The 22242-nt window shown below is 37.1% G+C and overlaps 1 long non-coding RNA gene across 1 annotated transcript; it reads right to left on the reverse strand.

Moving 5' to 3' along the window:
- Window positions 1–394: 394 nt before the first annotated feature.
- On the reverse strand, window positions 395–5323 carry LOC148622631 (uncharacterized). The gene is made up of 3 exons (XR_015920891.1): window positions 5307–5323; window positions 4198–4403; window positions 395–593 (listed from the first exon to the last, which is right to left on the reverse strand). It is a non-coding gene; the product is annotated as an uncharacterized LOC148622631 (long non-coding RNA).
- Between the last annotated feature and the right edge of the window lie 16919 nt (window positions 5324–22242).

Raw genomic sequence — 22242 nt, forward strand, 5'->3', positions numbered from 1 at the left:
GTTGTTTATTATTGCAAGAGTTGTTGCTTTGTGATATCAAGTTCAAAATCAAATTCATAATTTTCAACAAATAATCTATGAATGATGTAAGTTTTTGGTGAATTTTCGCTGCTTTAATCTAATTTTATCGATTTCGCATGCTTGTCCACTAAAGAACGACGAGGAAATCCTCATAGCACATGGCAAGCTCCAGCAGGCCCCAAAACATCATTATACCCAGGTACAGTGAAAGAGTTGCCCCTTTATACTCAAGTAACATAAAAAAATAAACCAAAGGTGCCAACGAAACAAGACACACAGAGGCAAGAAATTCCTGATTTAGGGCAGGCGCAAAAAATGCGATGGGGTTAAAGTACTTTGGCATGATCACAACCCTCCCCCTTTAAAACCCAAGCTAAGTTAATATTTAATCAATTTAAAGAACATTTAAGTATACGATGAGAGTGTAATGTACGAGAAAAACATACACGTAAACTAATATTCAACAATTATTCATCAATCAATGGCAATGTAGTGTTGTGTTACCCGAATATATGCATCACAAGACCGTTAAAATGATGTTGTATACCGAGTTCCTTGCTGCATGGATAATCCTACAAATAGACACAAGTAAGTCTATCAAAGGAAATATAGATTTCTCAATATTGTGGTATATGAACAGGTTACACCACATAGCAATACGTGTATTTGTTGAATGTTTTATGGGATAAATTAAGTGCACTATTCCATTAAAATAGTTTACGTGTCTATGAACATGAAACGTATTTATGATATGCAATAATTATTCTTGGGTATAACGTTTAACAAGCTTGCACAACAGATCGGGACGAGAGAGTCAGTAAGTTAGGTCCACCGGATGTCGCCCCGTGCAGGTCCGGGTGTCAAAAGAATAGACCCGCAGCAGCGCTAAGCTTGTCGTAAAAGGCAACTAAATAGTGCTCAGAGCCCTGGCCGGGGCTAGGACGCTTTGCTCACAGAGCAACTGGGTTGTGTGCCCCAGGTGGTGGAATGGGGTACCCCTGGTGTGCTACATGCTGGGGTTGTCAGACTATAATACGGAAAACCTAACAGCAAACCATATTGGTACACTGTGTTGGGAAAGATGCCACGTTCCTCGCACGTTAAAGAACCCTACTGTGGTATTCTCCGGGAGTAGGAACCATAGACTCCACCACACAAGGCTATATTGCCCGACCCTACTCACTTCTCCCTATTTCCAGTGGCCATCAAAATTTGTCGACCCCATTATCCTTGCGTCCCACCCCATTTTTCATTTCATCATCATTTAATGTTCATTGCTTGAATATAGCAAACGTGCTGTAAAAAATAAACCCGTTTTCGTTTTTACTTGCAGCGTCCATTACATCTTCATTCTCATCGACACATATATACATAGAAGTATGAACTTGTGTATGATACCCCGCAGCAATGTATCCACGGTATTCTTCGTTCCATCCAGAAATGCATCTGTTTCGCCCGGAATCCTGATAGTAGTCGATCCTGAATTTGGCTTAAACACAGCACATGGTACATCTAAGTCGTAAGATCCAGAGCTGAAACCTTGCTCGTACTCAGCACCGTGAATTTCCGCATAATATGTAGGTACTTTTCGACTGCCCCAAAGCACGTCATGGTGAAGACAAAGAGGATTGGCTCCATTTCCACCTTTGCTGTATTAACCTCCACCAACCTGACCTATATATCACACAAAAAATACTTTAAAAATATATGAATATACTCTACCTAACAATGACAGGAAAACAATAACTTCTTAGTGTGTGTGTTATTTGTAAATTGAAAATGCTTAAGAAGTTAACTAAAGCCGTAATTGACTTTCACTTTGTAACTGTCACGATTTTTGTCTTTATCAGTTAAAATAAGTGATATATTTTTTTACAATTTTTTATTTGTAGTTGTTTTTGTTGTGAAACTAAATATTCGAATTAGTTACCAGAATATATAAGTGTAGCGTTTGCTCCACAGGAAGTTTATCCCCATCTTGTGTAATGTGTACTAGACTTTAATGCAACTACAACATATTATAATTTAAAGCAGCACATGATGTTTAGAGCAATTATATGAAAAGAGGGGAAACAGTACAAATACGCATAAAAGCCCTAAAATTATACAAAGCTAAAGTCTGTCTTCTTATTAGTTAGTGCAAACTATATATTCGAATTTGGGACAATTTATAAAAATACCTTTCCCGTTTTTGGTTATATAGTACTTTACAAAACTGTATAAAATGTTTTATCAAACATCACTATAAATTAAAACAATTCGAATTCGTTTCTTGATTTTCCATGATGTTCGCACATACTGAGTGAATGAAGTTATAAAGGAATTCTTACGTCCTTCCATACTGATGTGCATTTTGTTTGTACGTGACAAAACTAAATGAAAAAGAAAAACTCGGTAAGCACAACACAGTGGGGAACTTCAAACAGACTATAGACAAAAAAGAAACATTAATATATGAATAACTATCTAAATTTAGGCCATCCGACCTTCGTCAAGGTTAAATAGCACTAGAAGAGAGGAAAACACAATCTGTTAACCCAGACTAAAGGCAATCAAGTAATCTTCTAAATATTCAAGTGAAATATATCCAGGCATTAATATGTTCATCTCAGCAATAAATTGCATAGGTGTATAATCATTTAAATTTATAAGTTGATTAAAAATGTAATTTCGAATTTTATGATAAGGTCACCCTCTCAGTGAAAATGGGACGCCGACTCAACGTTGGGCTGGTTACACAGTCTCCAAAGCCTATCATCAATCTGTTCACCAATATAACATCCGGTCTCAGCCCGTAGTCACGTGGTAAAATACCAAAACGAAACTGCCCTAAATGAGTAATTATGTAGCATAACATGTTAACGGTTAAACATTTATATCAAATATCATAGAGTTTTGCATTATTTAAAAAAAACTATAAAAACTGTGATAAATGGTCACTAAATAGAAACCCCGCTCCCAAATTCGATACGATACACCTGTTGACCTCCAAATTGATTTGGATCAACATCTCGAGGTGCACACTGGAAATATGAAATAAAGATTCTGTGAAACTTTTCCTACATCAGTGTAGGAAGAGAAGGAAGAAAGGACAGACATCCCTATCACTAAATAATCATATTGGTAGTTTGCATCTATATTTTTGTCGAAACTTAGATGTCTGATCCGTTACAATAGTATATATTTGAAATGACTTGTCACTGACAATAAGTAAGGGGCGAAAGTTATTTTAAGCAGAAAATCAACGTACAAACGAGGGAAAATCCTTGGACAAAACAATGTCGGAGACACGAAAAGAACAACTGACGAAGATGAATTGCCCATGACCAAAAACACCCTCACTCCGATTAAAATATACACTAAGTAAAACGAACATCACAGATGTCCCTGTAAACTCCAGTCTTCCGCCCCTGAAAGTCGGTTTCAGTGAAAAAGAGATAGTAACTTTGACAGAAGGAAGAAGTTTGTCATACATCAAATTGCACACCGCATTGGTCAATTATGTCAAGGTGAAGGCCGTATAAGGAGTTATTAATTAACAACTTTAATGTACTAACATCATATCCTTGTCTGATAGGTTTTGTGTTCGCCACTGTAGTGAGAGAAAAATGGATTGTAACTACATAGGAATAATATTGATTGATTGTTGGGGTTTAACGCCCGAGCAGCAATATTTCAGCTATATTCAGGCAATGGACATGAACGGGATGATAAAATGAACATGAAATGAAAAAAGGGATCGGACACAAGGATAATAGGGTGGACAAATTTTGCTTGCCACAAGATGAAACGGAGGGATGGGTAGGGTCGGGCAATTTAGCCTCCTGTGGCGGAGCGCAATGGTTCCTACTCTTATCGAATACAACAGCAGGGTTCTTTAACATGCGAGGATCGTGGCTTCTTTCCCAACGCGGTGCACCACTGTGGTTTGCTGTCAGGTTTTCCGTATTATAGCCTGACAACCCCAGCATGTAACATGCCAGGGGTACCCAATACCACCACCTGGGGCACACAGTCCAGTGGTGTAGTGGCAGAGCGCCTAGCCCCCGGCTAGATTTCTGAGCACTATTTAGTCGCCTTTTACGACAAGCTTAGCGCTGCTGCAGGCCTATTCTTTTGACACCCGGACCCGAATGGGGCAAAAAAAAAATACTTATCATTCATTAACTCACTTACCCGATATATGCTGCATCTCCATCTTAAGTTGTTTTACTTCCAGTTTTAATATTTCTAACTGTTGGATAACATCAGGATCGTTATTAAGCAGTCGTTTATCTCCGGTCGTCGAAGCACAGAAAGGAGCAAAGAAATGATCAAAGCCATATTTGATGTTAGAAGGAATTGGTGATATGCTGTACGAAAGATAAGGGTAAGTTACAGTACTGAACCAAATGTAGTTCAGATAGGAAAGATAACAAGTGTTATGATGTATCCTTGTTTGAAAGGCCGTTCGGGTTAAAATCCCGTTAAACTAAAGCGTTATTTGTTGGGTAAACGCTGTAAAAACATGTTTTATGCGTTAAATTATAAAGATCTTTCATGAGTTAAAACTGTATATAAATGAGTTGACTTCTAACCAGTGGGTAAGATGTAAAAAATATCGCGTTAAAAAGGCAAAATCTTTTAAGCTTTTAAAAAGCAGTTAGCGCGTTTAAGTTGTATTGTTTGTTTTTGTTTGTTTCTTGGGGTTTAACGCCCGAGCAGCAATATTTCAGCTATATTCAGATGATGAACATGAAATTGATGATAAAATGGACATGAAATGATGATGAAATGAAAAAGGGATAGGACACAAGGACAAGGGATTGACAAAATTTGATTGCCACTGGAAATAGGGAGAGGTGGGTAGGGTCAGGCAATTTAGCCTCCTATGGCGGAGCCCTATAGTTCCTACTCCGGGAGAATACCACAGTAGGGTTCTTTAACGTGCGAGGAACGTGGCATCTTTCCCAACACGGTGCACCACTATGGTTTGCGGTCAGGTTTTGTGTATTATAGCCTGACAACCCCAGCATGTAACACGCCAGGGGTACCCCATGCCACCACCTGGGGCACACATCCCAGTTGCTCTGTAAGCAGAGCGCCCTAGCCCCCGGCTAAGGTTCTGAGCACTATTTAGTCGCCTTTTACGGCTCATACTAAGAGGGCGTAGGATAATTTCATTTTCATAAAATTATTTTATTTCATTTAAGATATTGAACAAAATTAATATGAATAATAAATGGTTCCGTTGAATTTGAAGCCGTAAGCATATGTGCAAAATGTATGAGTTAACAAGAAATTACTATGCTGTTTGTTTCATTGTCTTTGTTGTGCGTGTCTTCTTTCTTTGTTATTCCAGGATTTCTTAAATTACCATTCGAGTCCTGGTTCGCTTGATTTCCCTTATTACCATATCCATGTTCTTCAACAATTTCCAGTCGTAAGATCTGCATTTGGAAAATAGTAAAAATTTACTTTTTTCGTGTAAGGGAAGTTTGGTTTGTTTGTTTGTTTGTTGGGGTTTAACGTCCATGCAGCAATATTTCAGCTATATTCAGACGATGAACATGAAATTGATGATAAAATGAACATGAAATGAAAAAGGGATGGGACACAAGGACAATGGGGTCGACAAATTTTGATTGCCACTGGAAATAAGGAGAGGTGGGTAGGGTCGGGCAATTTAGCCTCCTGTGGCGGAGCCCTATGGTTCCTACTCCGGGAGAATACCACAGTAGGGTTCTTTAACGTGCAAGGAACGTCGCATCTTTCCCAACACGGTGCACCACTATGTTTTGCGGTCAGGTTTTCCGTATTATAGCCTGACAACACCAGCATGCAACACGCCAGGTGTACCCCATTCCACCACCATCCCAGTTGCTCTGTGGGTAGAGCGCCCTAGCCCCCGGCTAGGGTTCTGAGCACTATTTAGTCGCCTTTTACGACAAGCTTACCGCTGCTGCAGGCCTATTCTTTTAACACCCGGACCTGCACGGGGCAGGGAAGTTTGGGGTTAAATTCATATAATTAATTCTGAGAGGATAACTTACATGACCCATGTTTTGTGTTTTGTTGTATTTTTGTTTTTTTATGTTGGGGAGGAATGGTGTCTAAACTATGAAAATTATTCCAGAAAGAGAACTAATGCTTGTTTCGATGGCATCCATGTGATGATCGTTTGTACCTGCCAGGAAACTAAAGGACACAAGTGCATGTTATTGTAGCTGCCATAAGGTAGCTCCTTTGGCATACTTTTCTCTGGCGAACACGGTTGTTTTCACACCCCGTATAGCAGAGTTTATAAGCTAGAAGTGTAATAAATAGTGAATTAGGAAACTTGTCTATGGTATGCTGAAATTTTATAATATATGTCTTAGTTGTTTGCTAATCATTGTTTAAAAAATCTCATTAACAATCTATAGCAGCCGAAAAGGAGATTTTAAACGATCGCTAAATAAAAAACATTTTTCATGTATTAGCAATTACATTGCACATACATGTACTACACAGTAATCACACAATTCAATAAATCCATTGAAAACAGTTCTTTTGTTTTATCATGCCACTGTCCTGGTATCGCTAACAAACTCTGTGTTCCAAATAAAAACAGGGCATGTTTGACTTGTAAAGGGTCATAACCCTGGTCTCTCTGTGGTAGTTAACCTCGTTTATCCTACTTCAAGCATTCACTTCCTGTCTAAACCAGAATTGTTACTTTGCCGAGGACAAATTAACTAATACTCTCAAGAACTTTAAAGGTAGTTGACCTTTATTAAATTGTATTGTAGTCTGGTTTTCCTTAATTTTATTTTTTAGTTTAAAATTTCATTACCATTTTGAGTAGAAAGCTCGTATAACTTGGTTTGTACAATAATGTCTTATTAATGGAGCCGTCTGAGTTGTTTCAGAGATAATGTATTTCAAAATGACCAGCATTTGTTGACGTTGTCTATCAATAATTTCTATATTACACATATTAAACACTTCCTGTTGGAAAGTAAACAATTTATTTCAGGATGAAATATATTAGTAAGCGTATTACTTTTAAGGGGTATTTAGTTCGTCTACTAAGGCTCGTAATATAACCGTAGTTGTTCGAACGCTTCACCATCCAATGCACTCAACAAATTCCTATTTCAAAATCATAATCAGTCATGGATAACGAAAACGAATTCTTGAGCTTTTAAGCAAAGTCCCTTAATCGGTCATTATTATTCTCAGTCTAGTAGCTCGTAAAAAGATTCAGCTTATAAATTATCACGATATTTATTACTAATGGATGTAGTAGTGATTTAAAACCTTCAAGAAGATAGTAAGAATTAAATTCGATAAAATTTTGTCTCATAAAAGCGTATTAAGCTCACAGTTTTCAAGCGCTAACATTTATTCCCTAAAACACGTTCTTTTTTATTACAAGTATTTGCTAATTTGAGTAAATTTAACTCAAGTTGATTGAAATATGAGCAGGATAAAAAAAAATCAAACAAAACCAACGAGTCCAATCCTTAATTTAAGGTAATGAAGAGCTGCGCTTTAAGCGCATGATACACCCGTTGCCCTTTTAACTTGTTCTCATGCTTTCAATGAAGTTATATGATCAACTAGAAATACTGTGAGCCCTGTCAAATGTCAAATTGTCAAATACCCCCCTTCAAAAAATAAAATAAGTAACAATGCACAAAAAAATTGGCAATGTCATAACAAATGGTCCGTTTCAACGATTTTTCAACGAATAAATTTCCTTGGCCGTTTCTGCCTTTTTTAAAGAGTAAAACTTCATGATACGGAAACGTAAAATATGACATTTATACAAATCGGAAGTTGGTGAAAGTGTTTTTGAGTTATTGTCCGAAAACTTGAAAATCTCCCCTTTTTAAGTATAAAAAATCATTACACGGAAACGAAAAATCTTAAATTTATAAAAATCGAAAGGGAGCTTACGTCAATAGATATGAACAATTCACCAAAGTGTCATAAAAGTTGGTGAAAGTGTTTTGGAGTTATTGTACGAAGTGCTATCGACGGACGGGCTGACATCGGTATACCGATAATTGTGGTTTTGCACAAGTCCAAAGCTTTTACATAGCAAAATCAGCCCAAATATGAGCAAATATTGATTTACATTTTAGGTTTTATTGCTAAACTATTATAACTTCAGAAAATAAGTTAGTGTCATTATAGATTGAACCAAAAGTAAAGAAATTCCTTATTAGTCTGATTGATCGATTTTATGCTATTATTATGTAACGTCCATAATTTATTTTAATACTAAAGTAAATGATTGATTGGTACCCAAAGTAAGATTTATAAGCATACTCTAATGAACGATTTGGTTAATAAATATAATGAGATAAGAAACAATACCACTAATAACAAGAACAGTTAGAGAAGTAAGCAATATTATAAGTCTAAGTTATTTTGTAGTAAATATACATTACTGCGGAAAGAATAAAATATTTTTGTGCAGTACCTCGTAAGCAAAAGGAGACCTACTATGTTTTGGTTGCGTCGACCTCCCATTAAGGTAGATTTAAATCCTTTTTTTCCAACCCTAATTGTCTGACCTTCTCAGCGAAACATTGTTTGATTATATTATTTTCTTCAATACTAAATTTTATGTTTGTTCGTTGGGGTTTAACGCCCGAGTAGCTATATTTCAGCTATATTCAGGCGATGATCATGAAAGGGATGATAAAATGAACATGAAGTGATGATGATGAAATGAAAAAAGGGATGGGACACAAGGATAATAGGGTCGACAAATTTTGATTGCCACAAGATAAAAGGGGGGAATGGGTCGGGTCGGGCAAATCAAAAGAATGTATATAAAGATATGTATTTGCTTTGAAAAATGTTGCAATCCCCGAATTGTAACAGTCATATTTATTCACGAGTTCACAGGTCATGTGTTGTGTGGGGCGCTTGACTATTGCGTTGAGTACTTATATTTTGAATATCAAATTAATAATTCCACTTGTTATTAGAAAATCTGTTCCTAAGATATTCTTGCATACATCATATCTGATTAAATGTACTAAAGCAAGATAATGATAAGCTCTATACAGTAAGTCATTGTCCCTCGTTAACACGTTTTGACTGACAAGGATTTTTATCATTATTGTCATTTCCTGACTACAAAAAGATGATATGGATGATGAAAGATGAGGATGTAATAAATTAGCTAATCACAGCTGACAAAAATATATAGAAACAAAAGCAGTGTACGAAAACGTTTTCTGAAAATAGCATCGAGATGACAAAACAATATGTAGATGGTATTTCCATTATTTTATTCTCCAGCTGTACTACTATCTTCGTGTGTATTTCTTCTTTGCCATCATCTAGATCAAGGTTAGAGTATAATCCAGATGTAATAGATATAGCTGTAATGGACCTTTATAAAAAAAAACAAAAATCAAAGGCAACAACTGTTAATACATACAATATAAATAACACCCGTCAATGCACTTAAATAATGAGCAGTATATTATGAACCTATATTTTTATGAACTTCTTTGTATCCTTTACCAGGAAGTTTAGGTCGAGTTCTAGAAAAAATACAAAATAATTTGTAAAATAGCTTCACAACACCGCAACTTCTTTAGTGCTCACTGATTAAGAGTGCTGTCTGTTTCCGTCACCCTTACATTGATGAGTTGTGACTTGAAAACAATCATAATAGGAACATGCACATAGAATTCAGGCAATATGTATATTATTAAAAATTCTTTTAAATTTTCGAAATCATTTTTTATGTAGATATGAAATGTTGAAAGTATAATTTGTATCTACCAGCTTGGTTTCCAGATTATTTCTAAATTGTTTGCTTTGTACATTTAGAGGCAAAGTTATTGTGTTCATGTTTAATTACTTTCTGTTAGATTTACATGATACTTCATAGTTCTAAATAAACGATATTAAATGTATGAAATCTGTCCATTTCCGTTTTTGTCTTCAAATAATCTTTTAAATATGAAACCTTACATATATTTAATATGCATTTACTTGCAATTGCAACCACATTCATTCAACACCACGAACTTTAGGCAAACAAAAATATTAACACATATGCGTGATATTCAAATATGCATCGAAGTACATCAAATACCGCAACATGTAAACTTGAAAAAATTAACTGATTCAATATCGCCAGAATATATAAAATACTCAGTTACTTAGTTAGATTCGCATCAGCCTTTTGAATACATACAGTTGGCTATTTCAAGGTGATTAGTCGATTGAGACATTTATGTATAACTCTTGTATGTTATAAATTTCTCATTCACATCATTTGCCATATCTTAATAGAATATACTTTAATTGTTACCCATTGCGACCCCCATTTCCTTTATCACTATTATAATATTACCAAATACAAAAATACCAATCACATATATTACAAATTTTGATACTCTGTACACGTGTTTTAAGGAATGATCAGCTTTAGAATCAAATATATAAAAGATCTAAATCCAAAATCAATTGTATACAAAAAGTACTCAAAACCAAAACTACTGAAATAGGAAACTGAATTTATCACCGAGAGCTTCTACCTGCAATACAGGGTGTTTGGGTATTTTGAAACTTGTAATACTGCAAATTTGGATAAATATAATTCTTGGTTAGATAACTTTTTTTAATTTCCAATATTTAACAGAATGTTTGTAATTTTTAAATGAGAACGTAATACATTAAAGTGATGTTACTGTTCTTCCTATAAAAAAATAAAATGGAAACTTTACATCCATACATCGTTTAATTTAACTTGTGGGTTTTGACTCAATTTGGGAATTTAAGGAGCTTAGTGTCTTAATCGGTAGTAAACAAACCTAAAAGAAAGCAGCGACATTGACTAATTGGAGCTTTTTATATTTGCTTAAACTTATGCTCTCTAATGAAAAATTCAATTTAGTTCTTTCAGATAAGTGTTCTGGCAGTCGCCCGAAGTTATTGTCTAGGGATGGTTAGGTATAGTAGAAAGGCCTATTGAAAGAAAGTCAATACAACGATTAACCCCAACGGGACAAATAAAAGAAGGCACACTAAAGACTTATCTGCGAAGGTGATTAGAAGTGCGATAATTTCAATTAATGATCACAATTAATCAATGATTTTAGTATATCAGTCAAAAGCATTAATTACACGTAATTTGGGTGTCTAGTAATTTAGGTGGAAACAGACAGATAATAAATGCCGCGACATTTACTCTGATCTTTAGGATACTATCTTCTATTGATTCATGGTAATAATTTTCCAATTCTAATAACTTCTAATGAGATTTTATTGGTTCCTGATAGATTTCCTTTACCTTCAGACATAAAAGGGAATCCTACATGATTGATCGCTTTTTAAAATAATTAGCAGTGTAACATTGTTTTCCAAAATATTTTTGCCTGAAAAACAGGTCTGTGGCATTTTGTATTGCGAAATATTTTCTCGATAACAAACAAATGATATAACATAATCAAGATCAATTAGCATGAAGGATGTCAATCGTTTTCCCAATTCTGTTTAAATTGTTTTATTTTGCGAGATTTTTTTCCATAGTATAAAGTAATTCTTTATTATTAAATCAAAATATATTATGTCTTATGTTGCTCCTCTTTTTCCAGCTTTTATCAAATACCAATTCACATTATTAAAGAATCGTTATCTTATTTGGTCTGCCATATCAACTCATATATAAACATATTTATTTGTATAAAATAATAATCCGTAAAGCGTAAACAAATTCGATGAATGCGATTCAAAAACTTCTGCGACTCTTTCCTAAACTTATGAATCTGCCATGTTGATAAATCTAGTCGTCCATTACGCAATAAAGTAAAGGTGGTTGTGGTTTACCTTTTGACAAATACAGACAAGCCTGGGTACTTCAGAGGAAAATTAACTAAAAGCTTAATAGAGCTTGATTCGCACACCTGACTTAATAAAGCAAAATTCTTTTTTATTTTTGTAAAAGCAGCCATGCTTTCTCTTGCATAAAAATTCCTAACGCTCACAGCTAAAGAACAATCAAATCAATTTTCACTGAATCCTGTCCTGTAGTTTTTTAGGAGAAAATCTTTGATTCTGAAAGGAATAACATTAAAAATAGTATTAAATAGCTTTAAAGGGCAGTAACTCCAACATGGCTGAACAGAAAATTATACGATATTTGACAACAGTTAGATTTCATCATGTTAAAAACTTTAATGCGAAGTCAGAGAGTAATCAAGGGAACCAAGGTTATAGCACTAATCAAAAGAATGTAATCCAGGGACAAAGACCAGACATGGAAAACAGACATATACAACAAAGAACATAAAATAACTAAAATCATACATACAAAGTAATAAAAGCAATTGAGCAACTCGGACTCCACTAAAAAATTGGTAGCACGGACCGGTAGATGCACCGGTAGGGTAAGCGTCCTTTTTTAGAAACATCTGCTGAGTTGCTCATAAAAAGTCCGTGGTAGACGAAAGGAGAAAGGAAAACTATGACACGTTGAACAAATCAGTTTTCATGGCGCAGATGGATACACCGTAACGATCCACGAGTTTATAATGACGACCATAAAGCTTCAGTAGTGATGACTTCAATCTTGTAGCAACATAACCCTGTTCCAGGAGCCTATTTGTTAGAGTTCTAGCGCGATACAAAAAGTCTGCGTAGTTTCGGCAAGCTATGACATAACGAATGAGTTGTGATATGAACACTCCATACGCAGGTATAGAAGTTATGTTGCCACAGATGAAAGGAAAGTTGACAATTGTGAATGAAAAGTCATCACGTTTGTCGTAAAATTTGGTCAATAGTTTTCCTTTACCAACGATTTCTAAGTGTAGGTCAACATATGAGGCTGACTTCACAGTGTCTGTAGTATCCTTTATCTCAAGTTCATTGGGGTAGTTGCGATATATCAAATCCCCAATATATGGAAGATGATTTGGAATTATTTCTTGCAAAGTATGAGGAATCTCTACAAAGAACTAAATATTTGTATCTACGTGTACCATCTTTTTTGGAAAAACAATGATATATAATGTTTTTAAGTCGGGATTTTAATTGTTTGTTTGTTTGTTTGTTTGTTGGGGGTTAACGTCCGAGCAGCAATATTTCAGCGATATTCAGACAATGAACATGAAATGGATGATAAAATGAACATGAAATGAAAAAAAAAAAGGATGGGTCACAAGGATAATAGGGTCGACAAATTTTGATTGCCACTGGAAAAGGGGGGATGGGTAAGGTCGGGCAATTTAGCCTCCTGTGGCGGAGCGCAAAGGTTCCTACTCCTATCGAATACCACAGCAGGGTTCTTTAACGTCCTGAGGAACGTGGCATCTTTCCCAACACGGTGCGCCACTATGGTTTGCGGTCAGGTTTTCCGTATTATAGCCTGACAACCCCAGCATGTAACACGCCAAGGGTACCCCATTCCACCACCTGGGGCACACATCCCAGTTGCTCTGTAGGCAGAGCGCCTAGCCCCCGGCTAGGTTTCTGAGCATTATTTAGTCGCCTTTTACGACAAGCTTAGTGCTGCTGCAGGCCTATTCTTTTAACACCCGGACCTGCACGGGGCTTTTAATTGAGTATGGGGAATAGAAGTATACAGTGTTGAAAGAGTAATCAAGGGAACCAAGGTTATAGCGGTAATCAAAAGAATGTAATCCAGGGACAAAGACCAGACATGGAAAACAGACATACACAACAAAGAACATAAAGTAACTAAAATCATACATACAAAGTAACAAAAGTAAATGAGCAACTCGGACTCCACTAAAACTAGGAGCATGGACCAGGTGCACCGATAGGGTAAGTATCTTCTGCTTTTCTAAAAACACCCGCCGAGTTGCTCATAAAAAGTCAAGTCCGGGGTAGACAAACGATGAAAGGAAAACTATGACCCGTTGAATAAATCAGTTTTCATGGTGCTGATGGATACACCATAACGATCCACGAGTTCATGACGACGACCATAAAACTTCTGTAGTGATGACTTCAATCTTGTAGCAACATAATCCTGTTCCAGAAGCCTATTTGTTAGAGTTCTAGCGCGATACAAAAAGTCTGCGTAGTTTCGGCAAGCTCTGGCATAACGTTGTGCAAATCATAGGTTTCAATGCTATTATATTCTGATAATAGTCTTGAACTGATTGTCTCCAAAAGATCTTTCGAATTTTTTAGGATCCACATTGAATATTGATAAACCTTATTATTATATATATGCGAAACAACTGTCTAGCCTCTATGTTCTATTTTTAGTAACGGCGGCTGTTTCGACGAATAAAAATCCAAAAACCAGTTCTACCCAGGATACCCTAAAACATTCATATTTGGTTCTAATTGGTCAAGTAGTTTTAGAGGAGAAAATATTGTTAAAGTAATAACATTAAAAATAGCGAGAAAACGTCAAAAAGGGCAATGACTCAAGCATAGCTTGACAGTTTAACATAAAAATTTGACCACAGGTAGATCTCATCATGCTGAAAACTTTAATCCCAAGTGAGAGTTTTGATAAACCTCACGATTTTAGGGATGTTACGAATAACTTAAGTCTAATCCCTTTGTTCTATTTTTAGTAACGACAGCCATGTATTTCGACGGATCCAAAATCCTCAAATCAGTCCTATGCAGAATACACTAAGGAACATTCATAATAAGTTCTAATTGGTCAAGCAGTTTTAAGGAAATATACTGAAAGTAATAACATTTAAAATAGCCAAAGAAGGGCAACAACATCTAGATGGATTTATACAACAATGTTTATTATCAGAGGTAGACGTAGAAAATTATAGCAGTGATAGGACATACACTGCTACCACTCTCTCCAAAGAAGAGATTGTGGAAAACCATAAATCTGTGCTATCGTCTTTTGGTCTCTACCAATGACGATGATTGTGATTTACCGTCTATGTACTGGATTCCTAAACTTCACTAGAATCCATACAAACAACGTTTCATAGCTGGATATGCAAAATGTACCACCGAACCTCTTTCAAAACTTTTAACTTCTATACTCACAACTGTCAAAGAGGGTCTACAGTCCTACCACAACACTTGTTACTCCCGTAGTGGTATTAATTCAATGTGGATCCTGAAATATTCGAAAGATCTTTTGAAGACAATCAGTTCAAGACTATTATCTGAATATAATAGCATTAAACCTATGATTTTTCAAAACTGTATACTTCTATTCCCCATACTCAGTTAAAATCCCGACTTAAAAACATTATACATCGTTGTTTTTCCAAAAAAGATGGTACACCTAGATACAAATATACCAAGAAGGTAGAGATTCCTCATACTTAGTAAGAAATAATTCCAAATCATCTTCCAAATATACGGAGGAAGATGTTTACAAAATGCTGAAATTTTTAATCGATAACATATTTTCAACGTGTTTGTCAACAAACGGTCGGCATTCCAATGGGAACAAATTGTGCTCCTTTACTTGCTGACCTATTCCTTCACTCTTATGAGGCTGACTTTATAGCTGATCTGATCAGAAAGAAAGAATATCGTTTGGCTAGATCCTTGAATCTCAGTTTCCGCTATATAGATGATTATCTTTAAACAATCCTAATTTCTGGGATTTGATACATCGCATCTACCCGAAAGAACTTGAGATAATGGATAATACAGACACTGTGAAGTCAGCCTCATATCTTGACCTACACTTAGAAATCGATGGTAAAGGAAAACTATTGACCAAACTTTACGACAAACGTGATGACTTTTCATTCAGAATTGTTAACTTTCCTTTCATCTGTGGCAACATCCCTTCGGCTCCTGCGTATGGAGTGTTCATATCACAACTCATACGTTATACGGCCAGAGCTTGTCGAAACTACCCAGACTTTTTGTATCGCGCTAGAACTCTAACAAATAGGCTTCTGGAACAGGATTATGTTGCTACAAGATTGAAGTCATCACTACAGAAGTTTTATGGTCGTCATCATGAACTCGTGGATCGTTATGGTGTATCCATCAGCACCATGAAAACTGATGTATTCAACGGGTCATAGTTTTCCTTTCCTCCTTTGTCTACCCCGGACTTGACTTGTTATGAGCAACTCGGCGGGTGTTTCTAGAAAAGCAGAGGACGCTTACCCTACCGGTGCACCTGGTCCATGCTCCCAGTTTTTTGTGGAGTCCCGAGTTGCTCATTTACTTTTGTTACTTTGTAAGTTTGGTTTTAGTTACTTTATGTTCTTTGTTGTGAATGTCTGTTTTCCATGTCTGGTCTTTGTCCCTGGATTATTTTCTTTTGATTACCGCTATAACCTTGGTTCCCTTGGTTACTCTTTGACAACAGTTAGATGTCATAATGATGAATATTTTTACCCCATCAGAATTTTGGTAAACTTAGGGTTTTGGAGAGATATGTGAAAAAACTCTGTCTGACCTCATGTTTTATTTTTAGTAACGGCGGCCATGTTTTTTTGACGGATAAAAAAATCCCCAAATCAGTTTAATATAAAACAGCTTAAGGAACATTTATACCAAGTTTGGTTCTAATTGGTAAAGTAGTTTCAGATGAATTGATTTTTGAAAAATGGTTCACGACGGACACCAAGTAATAGCAACAGCTCACCACACGACCCTTTGGACAAGGTAGGCTAAAATAATGGCTGATGAGTCCAGATAATTGAAACTGAAATTAATTTTCTGTTTTTAAAAAATCAAAATCTTAACTTGTTTTTTTTTCCTGTGATGTTTTTATCAATTCTGCAGAGTGACAAAAACCTTAGTTACGTTAATTTTCTAAAGTGTATACTATGTATTAAAGGTGAACTTTATTCAAATTGACATGCTGGTCAACAGAAACTCGACAAAAGCCACATATACATAATATGTACTATAAACTGTGATCATGAGTGGACCGTATCAAGTGAAACTCATTTGTTGGTTTATTTTGTAATCTTTTGCAGAATTGATAAAAATAACGCGGTAGAAGTCGGGTCAGGTTATGGTTTAAAGTAACATACAAATAATGTAACTTTCTCATGCTTGCCTTTATTTTTTGCCTGTAGTTTGAGCAAAAAATGTGATGAAATTAGGTCCATAATTGTCGAAGGGTTATGGTGAACCTAAATGCCTTAGTCTAAGGTGCCATTTCATATTTTCTTCTAAGAAAATAAATCATCAATCAGTTGACAAAACAAAACCGAAAACACGCATCTGATATAGAAATAAGCAGAATGAACTCCAACTATGGTGTAGAAGTTTTGGTACACTTTAGTAACGGCTTAATTTGCTTTAATATTTTATTTCAAAGCTTCATATGAATTATCACAGCCTATTCCAACAGAAAAATACCTTAAACATTAAGTATTTACGAACATGCTATTCCAAACGTAAACAGATATCGAAACCTGAACAGTTAAGCAATGTCAAACATAATATTTAAACTAGATACGATCATAACCTTGAAGATAAGAATTTACCTGATATGGTAGGCAATTGAATATACACATTAAAGTCAGAATATCAAATAATCCATCAAATATAACTTTCTTGAAATCAATTATTTGACCTATACTGATCCCCAAAATATTAATCGTGTGTAATTCCAATTAATTCAAATCGTAAATCGTCTTCGCGTGGTAATCGTGTGGAACTTTGTGTTAAAACTGAAGCATACATACATGCATTTGTATTGTTCGAAAAGTGTCTTTTTGAAATTATATTGACAATGAAATGAATAAGTCAAATTTTGCATGATTCCAAGTCTGTAAGGTCTTTAATTTTGAATGATATATGAAAGTTTTAAGTAGGTCAATGAGTGTTGATGCGACATCCGTTTTCAAAGACCCGGACGTGGCAAAACATTGTGTATCATACATGACAAATAGGTTGTCGCATCAGCAGTTAAAGGCCCAAACAACATGGCTTTTTTCTGCAAAACGCACTACACCCAATGTTTAGCCCGTGTGTCAAAAGAATAGGTCCGCAGCAGCGCTAAGCTTGGCGACTAAATAGTGCTCAGAATCTTAGCCGGGGGCTAGGGCGCTCTGCACACAGAGCAACTGGGTTGTGTTCCCAGGTGGTGGATGTTTGTTGTTTGTTTGTTGGGGTTTAACGACCGAGCAGCAATATTTCAGCTATATTCAGGCGATGAACATGAAGTGGATGATAAAATGAACATGAAATGATGATGAAATGAAAAATGGATGGGACACACTGGAAATAGGGAGAGGTGGGTAGGGTCGGGCAATTAGCCTCATGTGGCGGGAGTCCCATGTTTCCTACTCCGGGAGAATACCACAGTAGGGTTCTTTGACGTGCGAGGAACGTGACATCTTTACCAACAGGGTGCACCACTAAGGTTTGCGGTCAGATTTTCCGTATTATAGCCTGACAACCCCAGCATGTAACACGCCAGGGGTACCCCATTCCACCACCTGGGGCACATAACCCAGATGCTCCGTGGGAAGAGCGGTTTGGTTTGTTGGGGTTAACGTCCGAGCAGCAATATTTCAGCTATATTCAGACAATGAACATGAAATGAAGAAAAAAAAGTGGGGTCACAAGGATAATAGGGTCGACAAATTTTGATTGCCACTGGAAAAAGGGAGGGTGGGTAAGGTTGGGCAATTTAGCCTCCTGTGGCGGAGCGCAAAGGTTCCTACTCCTATCGAATACCACAGCAGGGTTCTTTAACGTGCGAGGAACGTGGCATCTTTCCCAACACGGTGCACCACTATGGTTTGCGGTCAGGTTTTCCGTATTATAGCCTGACAACCCCAGCATGTAACACGCCAGGGGTACCCCATTCCACCACCTGGGGCACACATCCCAGTTGCTCTGTGGGCAGAGCGCCTAGCCCCAGGCTAGGTTTCTGAGCACTATTTAGTCGCCTTTTACGACAAGCTTAGCGCTGCTGCAGGCCTATTCTTTTAACACCCGGACCTGCACGGGGAGTGGGAAGAGCGCCCTAGCCCCCGGCTAGGGTTGTGAGCACTAATTAGTCACCTTTTACGACAAACTTAGCGATGCTGCTGCAGGCCCATTCTTTTGACACCCGGACCTGATCCAAAGGAAGGAACATCGTTTAGCCAGATCCTTTAACATTAGTATCCACTTTATGAAATGTATGACATGTTACCGTTCACAAATCATAGTTTTGTGAATTTTATACATTACATCTACCCCCAAAGAACTTGAGATAAAGTACACTACAGACTCTGTGAAGTTCGACTTATTACTTGACCTACACTTAGAGATCGATTGAAAGGAAAACTAGTGACCAAACTATACGACACACCCAATCATTTTTCATTCGGTATTGTCAACTTTCCTTTCATCTGTGGCAACGTCCCAGCAATCGCCATTGATTTATACAACACGTGTTCACCTCGGCTCCAACAAAAATGTTATTTTTTGTTAAAACTATCTTGAAACAATATTTCCATTTTGGGATACAATAATAAAGCCAGATGGATGCTAAGAACGAACGGTGAAAGAAAGAAGAAAAAACGTAATAAGAGCAAAAAACAACGAGCAAGGTCAGAATTTAGGTCACAGTTTACTTGATTTGTCACGTCAACAACAATTATAATTTCATTCCTTTGAAGTATTGAATTAGAATGAAATTAATTTCTCCTGGGTAATTGCATCATTTATGTAGGGGTGGTTGTTACGGTTCTTATATTTTCCCGCTCAAAATATTTCGGGTTTTTGATAGGCTTTCGTTTATATTATTCATTCAGCACGACATCCTACTGATCGGTTCAGTTAAATTTTATTTGTTTTTTTTTATATTAAAGCGGTGTTGTCGTGCGGCTATCCACTTTATCATGACTTTATATTTATTTCCTTTACAGATTCTAGGTTAATTGGTGTCTATTTTTAAGCATTGTTTTGTGTCCGTTGTTTGTGTAATAGAAAATGATGAGGGTTGTTATGCGGAGAAACAAATCATAAACATGGAAATCAAAGCTACATGAGTAATATAAACAGAAATATACAATGATGACGTCGCCCTTAGTCACCTCACCAACACAACAAATGCAATTTGGGGAAGGGGGGGGCAATTTATGCCCTTCTTTCCTACACAACCCACGCCTACCCGTCCATGGTCAAACGAACTTTGTAATCTCGGTGAAAATACACAATAGCAGCCCCGGGGTAGGGTTCTGACATGCTTCCTGTTGGGGTTTTCACGCCATAATATAGCCCCGTGCAGGTCCAGGTGTCAAAAGAATGGGCCTGCAGCAGCGCTTAGCTTATAAAAGGCAACTAAATAGTCCTCAGAGGCCCGTGCAGGTCCGGGTGTCAAAATAATAGGCCTGCAGCAGCGCTAAGCTTGTAAAAGGCAACTAAATACTTCTCAGGGCTTGTCTTTTACAACCTTAGCGCTGCTGCAGGCTTATTCTTTTGACACCCGGACCTGCACGGGCCGCTGAGGACTATTTCGTTGCCTTTTATAAGCTTAGCGCTGCTGCAGGCCTATTCTTCTGACACCCGGACCTGCACCGGGCTATATTATGGCCTGAGAACCCCCAACAGGAAGCATGCCAGGGGTACCCCATTCTACCACTTGGGGCACAAAACCCAGTTGCTCCGTGGGCAGAGTGCCATAACCCCAGGCCTGTTATTTTGACACCCCGATTTGCACGGCGCTTAATATACTTTTAAACGGTATTAAGGAGGCTGTAATTTACGGAGATATCTTCATTAAGTTAGCGTGTCGTCTCGGAAAAATAAAGCGCCTTGAAAATGCTCAAGCGGTACAGGAAAGCAAAGATGGTATAAGGCCGATATTAGTAAAATTTGGAGATAGACATAAACGCGATGTTGTTCGTAAAAATATTTTTAAGCTGAAAAAGTACAAATATCTCTGATGTAACTGATCATTTCCCGAAGACGGTGGTGGATAAACGGCGATGTCTTATTGTTGATAACGAAAGCTCGTGAGGTTAAGTGAAGGCAGTGCTAATTCGCGACAAGTACTGTAATTGATAGTGTTGGTATTCTGACGGCACAATCGATGATGCAATTATAGTGCTGAAATTCGTGAAGAAAATGAAATGGAAAAAGACCGTAAAAGAAATCCAGAGGTAAATAATAGCGTCGTTGGTGATTCCGGAAATGAATCCTATGGTAGGTCGAAATACTGTTACTTAAGTGTTTAGCATGGAATATTAATAATGGTTTTGAAAATAAAGTCAATGATGTATAGTTTAAACAGTTTATAAGTACATATCATATTGTGTATTGACCGAATGCTGGATTAATAATACACGTGATGTTGTAATAGATAATTTTATTTATAAAGCTATTCCATTGTCCAGGAAAAGATATCAACAATTAAGGTCGTGGTCTATATGCCATGATAAACAGAATAGAGAAAAAATTGACATTATGTATGAAACTTTCGGATGGCTGAGAGAATCCAAAGAACTTGGTGGCGGTGGAAACAACCACTTGGTTGCTTATATCTATATACCTCCCAAGAACTCATCATTTTATAAAATACATGATGTTGACTTATTTTATTAATTAGAAACATATGTTGCTGAATGTCCTGATTTATATCTAGACATTTTTATCATAGGTGACTGTAACTCTAGAACTGGGAATTTGTATCAGTTTGTGCTAAAAGATGTATTACATGACATCCCTCCCTTTCTCTTGTGGCAATCAAAATTTGTCGACCCTATTGTCCTGTGTCCCATCCCGTTTTTCATTTCATCCTTCGCCCCGTGAAGGTCCGGGTGTTGACCTGCAGCAGCGTTACGCTTGTCGTAAAAGGCGACTAAATAGTGCTCAGAACCTTAGCCGGGGGCTAGGGCGCTCTGCCCACAGAGCAACTGGATTGTGTGCCCCAGGTGGTGGAATGGGGTACCCCTGGCGTGTTACATGCTGGGGTTGTCAGCCTTAAATACAGAAAACCTGACCACAAACCATAGTGGTGCACCGTCTTGGGAAAGATGCCACGTTCCTTGCACGTTAAAGAAGCCTACTGTGGTATTCTTCCGGAGTAGGTCCGCTACAGGAGGCAAAATTGCCCGACCCTACCCACCTCTCCCCATTTCCAGTGGTAATCAAAATTTGTCGACCCCATTATCCTTGTGTCCCATCCCTTTTTTCATTTCATCATCCATTTCATGTTCATCGTCTGAAGCCCCGTGCAGGTCCGGGTGTTAAAAGAATAGGCCTGCAGCAGCGCTAAGCTTGTCGTATAAGGCGACTAAATAGTGCTCAGAAACCTAGCCGGGGGCTAGGCGCTCTGCCCACAGAACA

The sequence above is a fragment of the Perna viridis genome, chromosome 3, assembly GCF_037379345.1.
Source record: "Perna viridis isolate PV_CMFRI_1.1 ecotype Kerala chromosome 3, ASM3737934v1, whole genome shotgun sequence".
Taxonomy (NCBI): domain Eukaryota; kingdom Metazoa; phylum Mollusca; class Bivalvia; order Mytilida; family Mytilidae; genus Perna; species Perna viridis.